Source organism: Nannospalax galili, unplaced genomic scaffold, assembly GCF_000622305.1.
Source record: "Nannospalax galili isolate Female #2095 unplaced genomic scaffold, S.galili_v1.0 scaffold413, whole genome shotgun sequence".
Lineage (NCBI taxonomy): Eukaryota > Metazoa > Chordata > Mammalia > Rodentia > Spalacidae > Nannospalax > Nannospalax galili.
In genome coordinates, this window is record NW_008333889.1 from 1,548,027 (window position 1) to 1,556,340 (window position 8,314).

The 8,314-nt window shown below is 39.0% G+C and overlaps 1 pseudogene; it reads left to right on the forward strand.

Annotated features, from left to right (window-relative positions):
- Positions 1-350: 350 nt before the first annotated feature.
- LOC103730614 lies at positions 351-4,257 on the forward strand (annotated as a pseudogene).
- Positions 4,258-8,314: the final 4,057 nt, after the last annotated feature.

An 8,314-nucleotide genomic window follows, 5' to 3' on the forward strand; every position in this document is an offset into this window, starting at 1 on the left:
GCTTCTGCTTCCTGCAGAAGGTGGAAAGATGTAATTTTTTAAAGTTGGGGGGGAGTGGGAGAGTGGGACTGTTAAAACGTGTCCTCTTTAGAGATCAAAGGGGAAGCCTGTGGTGTTGGCCAAACAGTGGAGAAAAGTCTACTTCTCTTGACTTCAAAGACCAAGGTGCTTATCAGCTAGGTTCCCTTTTCTCATGAGCATGAGAAGTCCCTGGGATCCTGTTGGTGAGTGGGCAGGGCTATCTGAACCTTAGCAGTAAAAAAGAAAATTGTACAAACCCCTCTCTGGTTGTCTCCTTTTTGTATTGAAGGGGTATTGATTGGACTCCATTATTCAGGGTTAAGGTCTCTATGAGGGGTGACAGAGGCTGTGGTCATGGAAGGGCAATTTGGCTCCAGAGAAGGCCATGAAGGAAGGCTCAGACCTTTTGGGCCCCATATTCCATTCAATTTCTATTTGTGAAGTGGCTTTTCCCTGGGTTAAGCCTGGACCTGATGAAACATCATTAGTGAAATCTTGTTGAAGAGGAATCAGGACCTTGCTCCCAATTCTGCTGAGCAAGACTCTATCTTTTCTCTGTAACAAAAATAAACAATGTGATTGATAATTCGATTGTGACTCCAGGAACATTTGAAGTACAAATTGAAGTCTGACAGGTAGGATAACATAAAAGGGGAAAATGACTACAGGACAGAGTGTGGGCTACTTGGTGGTAAAGATAATTCTGCCAGCACTGAAAGCTGCTGCTGCCCTGGGAAACAAAGCTGTGGGAAGCCTGAGAGCATGGGATCCTTCAGAGGTTTTGACCATGCTGACCAACGAAGGTGGCTTTGAAATCAGTTCTGATGGCAGAGTGAAAATTCTCACGACCACATTGCCACCTAATTTCTAAATACTGGATCCAGAACTCCACTTGGAAATCAAGGTGTTTTGGAGTGACTTAGCAGCCATCTAACTTAGCAGTGAGCAGACATGCTCACTGGTTTGAGGAAAAAGCTTCTCAGCCTATAATTAAAGTTCTCATCAGATTGGTAAAGGGCCTGAGGATTTGTTTTCCTGGCTTTGAGCCCCTCACACCTTGAGCACTTGACCTCCTTGGGCACTGTGGCGATGAATAGCCCCACCAGACATTTAGCCTAAAGGTGGCATACAGGCATTATTTGCAGATTTGAGTTGCAGGATTGTTCCTGCCAGGTTCAGTGGGTGTCACTGACCACTATGAGGGTCACAACACACAGTCCTGGCCCTGAAAAAGATACACAACTCAGATTCTGCTTTGGATTTTCTCACATGGTGGGTGTAGGAAGATCCTTGGTCAAGAGGGTAATGCTAGCTCTCTTGCTTCTGAAGTATCTGCCTCAGATGGAGTGATAGTGACACTTCCATAAAAGGCTAAAGAAGCCTCCTGGGAAAGAAAGAGAGGAAGTGGACAATACAGATAAAGAACCTGAAGGGGAGAAAGACACTGGCCTTCCCTTCACTCTTTTTTCTGCCCAAGGGGAAGACAAGCCTAAGGGAACCGCCATGGAGCTTTATACGGTAGCATTTCTGTGGCATAGGGGGAAAAGAGGGGGAAAACAAACTGTAAAGGAAAATATGCTATTCCACTGTTTTGGTAGTGGCTGAGCAGTTAGAATCTCCCCTTTATGACTACCACTTATGCCATCCATCAGTCTACAATGAAGCAGGATACTGTACCTTCCTAATGCTTTAAAACCCAAGCACTCCCAATCAGTGCTTTGTTGTTGATATGTGAACTGTAAAGGGTCGAAGAAATTATTTCTAAGAAAAATAATTGAAGTACATCCTAGTTGGAAAAAAAAACCTTAAACATTAAAACTGATAGATTCTTAGGCTACAGAAACCCTCAAATATCAAGGAAATATATATTAAATTAATAATTCACAATTAGTCTAAAGTGACATCTTGGTATAGAGATCTTCCCTTGCTTTCTTGATTTCTTTCTCAGAGTTTAATAGTTTTTCTTTACAAAAACCTAAAAACCTGGTGGGTTTTGGTGGTGGTTGTTTTTTGTGCATTCACGTAGTACTCTAGCAATGAAAGGTGGTGGGCGCTAAACTTGCTGATATATCACCAACAGGGTTTGTCTCTTGGCACAATGCAGGAAGGGTTGCTATTAATGGGAGCATGACAGCTCTGAGAGAAAACCAGCTCATGACATTATGAATCAGAGCGTTCTAAAACATTTATAAATGAATGAAAAGGCTCGGGGCTGACATGAATTATGAGGCTCATTATGGTACTGTAATTTCTCCAGCAGTGCCTCAGAGTGTCATGACACCTCCCAAGAAAAGTGGTTAAGATTACCATTACATTATTTTTCTACCGGTAATTGGCTATGGTCAAAGGGAATGTAACCTATATCCCTGGGGCACACAGGGTAGCATATTCTCGCACGTAAATATTTCCTTCAGCAACAATCCTGCAAGACTGTTTTCTTGCAGGGATCACACATTACTGTTGACCTTCAAGAAATAACAGGCCTTAAAATGAAGATAACATCTCCAATCTTTCCATTTCTTAAGGTGGCATTCAGATAATGCTTCTATTATTTTTCCAGACATGGGCTGACACCAAGTCAGTGACATTAACAAGACATTTCCCAGATAGAAAAAGCACAGATTATTTGATTAATTATAAGAGCTGTGAGAAGGAAAAGATGGTATGAACTACTCGTTGGCACAAATAGATATTCTATTCTCTTTAGCATTAGTGTATCTTAGATTTTCTCCATCTCAATAAATTTCAAGCTAACACAGCTTCACTAATTGGTTGAATTGAGGAAGAGGACCTTGAAATAACTTGAACTCTACCCAAAAACTCTCAATAGTATTTTGTATTATTTTCTAATAAAAAAACTTATGAGGCTGCACTTACATACATGCAGGCAATACACTCATATCCTCAAAATAAAAATAATAAAATATTTTTTTAAAACTTATCAGACAGAGGGCATGGTGGCACACCTTTAATTCCAGAACTTGGGAGGGGAGACAGAGGCAGGTGGATCTCTGAGATCAAGGCCAGCCTGGTCAAGTGCCAGGCCAGCTAGGACTCTAGGGAGACCCTGTCTCAAAAAGACCAGAAAAACAAACAAACAAACAAACAAAAACCTGATCAGGGACATGTACTCAGAAGTTTCCTATTCTTTAATACTTGGCAAGTTGTGCCCAAGTATTAATAAATACTTGTGAATTTATTTATACTTCTGTATGCATCACACTCTGTTGTATAAGGAAGCTTCACTACTGAGAGTTGAGGGATGCATTAGTTTTCTCTCTACACCCTGTGGAGGGGGGGATCTAAATTTGATGAAAAACTATTGTATGAAATGTACAAAAGCTCAATAAAAAATTTTTAAAAACTTATCAAAACATAGGTTTAAGTAATGATAAATGCCTTTTAAATTGTTTTCATTATATTGATTTTTTAGACTTGTTTTAATTTTCAGTGTGTGTGTGTGTGTGTGTGTGTGTGTGTGTGTGTGTGTGTGTGTGTGTCCATGTGGGAATATGTACATGAGTACAGGTGCCTGTGGAGATCAGAAGAGGGTGTTGGATACCCTGGAACTGGAGTTATAGGCAGTTGTAAGCCACTCAACATAGATCTGAAACCGAACTGAAGTCCTCTGGAAGAGCTATATGCCCTCATAACCATTAGCCATCTCTCCAGCCCTTTCCATTACATATTTATAAGTACAGCGATATTTATAAAATATCTGAAAAGTTTTGTTAGGTTATGTTTGTGCATTAGAATCCCTCTACATGTATGATTTGGCTAAGCCTATCAATCACTCTGTCTATCTATGTATCAACTGTCTATTTATCTATCTCTTTACCTGTCTACCTCTCCCTCTACTTTTCCACCATCTTTCCCCTACTGGGATGAGGAAAAATAAAGAAATACTAAAATTCCAGTGTGTGACAGAAATACTACCACAGGAATCCTAAACTTTTTCTTTTTCCTCCTTTGGCAAGAGGTAGACCTCAGATAGTAACCATTATGGAAGAGTCATATGACCAAGTTTTGGTCTGTGCATATGACTAGAGTATGTTGTTGGAACATCTGACTCATGAGGATGTTTTGGGTGATAATCTGATTCTTTTCTTTTCTCATCAGTTACATGGGAGCAAGCATAGAACTGTCAGGACTCAGAAGGGACACCCTTCCAGACCAGAGGAATTGAAGCCCCTGAATAACTGCCCAACTCATGCTGACCACTTTGATGTGCTGTAACTGATGAACATTTCTTATTTGAAACTGAGTTTAGGGTTGTGACAATGCCTAGCCTATTCTGGAAAAATTATGAAAATATATAATTTAACTATTCCTTTTTCAATCACAGACGAAAATGAAGGTGCATTTCCCTTTCTTCCATAGATTCATGTTATAGGAACACCTTCCCAGAGATCCATGAATTCAATTCATTAGAAAACAGCATTATTTTATAGTGCTAGGCAAAATTAAAGTATCCCTAGAAGCAAGTATATTCAGTGTGTTGGGTAGCTGTCAACTTGACGTTCCTGGGTAGAGGGAGCCTCAACTGGGGAACTATGTCTATTGGACTGGCCTGTGACCATGTCTGTGGAGCATTTTCTTGAATGTTGAGTGATGTGGAAGGGTCCAGCCCACTGTTGACAATTCCATCCCTGGGCAGGTGGTCCTGTATTGTATAAGAAAGCAGCTTGAGCATTGGCCAGGGGAGCAAGCCAGTAAGCAATGTTCCTCCGTGGCCTGTTTTTCAGCTCCTGCCTCCAGGTTCCTACCCTGAGTTCCTACCTTGGGCTCCCTCAGTGATAAACTGTGACCTAGGAGATGTAAGCCAAATAAACCCTTTCCTCCCCAGGTTGGTATTGATCAGAGTCTTTTTGTCACAGCCGTTGAAAGCAAACTAGAATATTCAGGAAAATGATCTTGACAGATTTTCTTGAAGTCCAATCATTATATTTATTCCATTGTCCTCACTTTATTCTTTTTTTAAGAAACTGTTGATTTTTTTAGATTTTTAACAATATAATTTGATAGTATTTAGATCCCCTCCCTCAACTACACTTCTCCCAGTTGCCCCTCAACCCAATTCAATTTACTCAAGTACATATACAATACAGCTTATAAAGTCTGATTTGTGTCCTCACATCTTCTTCACTGTGGGTTTGTCACTGGAGCCTGGCAAACCTACCAAGAGCCCCATCCCTGTAACAGATGGTCTCCCCTATTCCCAGCTCCATCAGTTTATAAAAATTCCTTATGTTTAGTTGGGATTTCTTGCCTACTTCCCCATGTCTATACTGGAAATTTGTCTTGTTTGAACTTGCATAGGATTTATGCATGCTATCACCTTTGCTGTGAGTTCTTATGTGTAACTGATCAGCTGTCTGGAAGACTCTGTTTTCTTGTGGTCATCCATACCCTCTGGTTCTTATAATCATTCCACCTCCTCTTCCATAATGATCCCCAAGTCTTGGGAAGCAGAGGTTTGAAATAGCTATCCTACTCAGGGGATAAGCACTCTGTGGCCTTTTTTTCTCTGCATACTGGCCAATTGTAAGTTTCTATGTTAATCACCATGTGCTGCATAAAGAAACCTCTCTGGTCAGAGTCGAGAGATGCATTCATCTTATATGTAGAGGTTGCATTGAAGGTGTGTCACTCAGTTATGTTAGTCTAGGGGTGTGTCAAAAGTAGATTTTTCTCTAGGATGTATGACCTCTCTAATAATGTCTATTTGGCTATGTTTAGAGTACCACACAGGAGTTCCCTCCCATTGAGCAGGCCTTAATTCTAATTAGACAGCTGTTAATGGTAATACCCCCAAGATAAAAGTGTCTCAACTGCACAAATAGTGATAGTTTGCTGTGCTAGTCTTAGCTTCACAGCTGGGTAGGACCATTTATTGGCTTTGTCACTTGGAAGCTTGCATAATATTCTTTGATACCATGAGAGCTAGTCTTCAGGAAAAAAAAGTTTTCAGATCTGTTCTAGCTCAACTGTTCCAAGTCCTGTGTTTGAAATGTTCCCTGTTTTCAGCAATAGGGTCTTACCTTCAAGTTCTGGGAGACAATCAAGGGCTGTGGCAATAGCCTGTTATTCTTGAAGTCTCTTGGACTACTCTGACCAAAAATTCAAAGGGAAATTTGTCTTGCCTGGCATTGTGTTTTTTGTAATATAACCTTCAGTTTTACACATGCACTTATATATTTTTTGTACATAAATTTTTCACTAGGACTTTGAAATAATACATTTCCCTCTGGTTTTTAATACCATTTAGGTATTACTTATTTCTCCTATCACTCACCCTGTATAACCCTCCCTACTCCATCCACAGTTAAAGGACCCTCCATTTTCCCCATTTTCCTCTTAATAACACCTATCTTATACTATGCCCCTCTCTCAAGTTCCTTCTTCCCCTTTATCCCCATGATTCCTTTCCATTTTCCTGGCTCCTGCAATTACTTCAGGATATATATTCACATCTAAGGATTTGGAGTTAAGATCTGTAAATGAGGGAAAGCATACATCACTTGTTTTTCTGAGTCTGGGTTACCTCACTAAGTGTAACAGCTTCCAATTCCATCCATTCACTTGCAAATTTCGTGATTTTGTTTTTCTTTACTGCTGAGTAGAACAGAACCCTATTGTGCAAGTGTACCACATTCTCATTATCCACTCATCAGTTGAGGGACATTTAAGTGGTTTCAAAAGCAGTAACAAAAATGGCTGTGCCAGTATCTCTGCAGTAGGATGTGTCTAATGGGTATATGCCAAGTAGATCATGTGGCAAATTTATTTTTAGTTTTTTAAGAGTTCTCCATACTGATTTCCACAATGGTTGCCCCAATTTGTAATCTTATCAAGATGGGAAAGTTACCTTCTGCATCCAGGCCAGCATTTGGTGTTATTTTTTCTCTTAATCTTAGCCATTCTGACTGGGGTTAAAGTAGTTTTGATTTGCATTTTCCTAATTCTTAAGGATGTTGAAGAGTTATTCTTTTTTAGCTATTTTCATATTTTCTTTTGAGAGCTCTGTTCAGGTCCATAGCCCATTTTTAAAAAAAATGAGTCATTTGTTTTCTTGCTTCTTTGTTTTTTGTATATGCTGAATATTAATTCTCTGTCAGGTGTGTAGCTGGTGAAGATTTTCGACCACTCTATAGGCTTCCTCTTTGCTCAATTGTTGTTTCCTTTGCTATACAGAAGCTTTTTATTTTAATGAGATCCTGTATGTCAATTGTTGACTTTAATTCCTGAGCAACTGATGTCTGATTTAGAAATTCCTTTCCTGCCCCATGTCTTTTAGGATACTGCCTATGTATTCTAAGAGTTTCAGCACTTCAGGCTTCACAATGATGTTTTTGATGTAGCTGGAGTTGATTTTTGTGCAGGGTGATAAGTATGGGTCTAATTTCATTCTTCAATGCTTGTAGATCCAATTTTGCCAGCACCATTTGATGAAGTTACTGTCTTTCCTCCTGTGTGTATTCTTGGCAGTTTGTCAAATATTAGGTAGCTATAATTGCATGCTCTCAGGTTTGGGTCTTTTGTTTCAAGGATCTACAACTCTGTTTTTGTGCCAATACCATGTTATTTTTATGGCTATGGGTCCATAATATAGATCGAGGTTCATATGGTAATCCCCCCAACGTTGCTCTTTATCAAGATTGTTTTGGCTATCCAGAATATTTTGTGTTTCCACATGAATTTTAGGATGGATTTTTTCTATTTCTGTGAAGAATATCATCAAAATTTAATTGGGATTTCATTGATTCTTTAAATTGCTTTTAATAGGATGGTCATCTTTGCTATATTGATTCTATGAATCCATGAGCATGGGATATCTTTCTATGTCCTTGTATCTTCAATATTTTTGTTCAAATACTTAGAGTTTTCATTGAAAAAAAATCTTTAATGTATTTGGTTAGGTTTATCCCTAAATATTTTATTTTATTTTTTTGAGGCTAATGTGAATGGAAATATTTCTCTGAACTCTTTCTCTGGTTGCTTGTGTGTGTGTCTGTGTGTGTCTGTATAGAAAGGCTACTTAGATTGATTTTGTAATATTCCACTTTTCTAAAAGTGTTAATCATTTCTAGAATTTTTTGTGGTGGAATTTTTATATTTTATGCATAATATCATTTCATCTGCAAATAAAGATAATTTGACTTCTTTTCCAATTAGTAACCATTTAATTTCCTTCTCTTGGTCTTATTGCTTTAGCTAGTGTCTCAAGCACTGCACTAAAAAGGACTAGGGATAGTGGACAGCCTTGTGTGATTCCTGATTTTAATGGGAATGC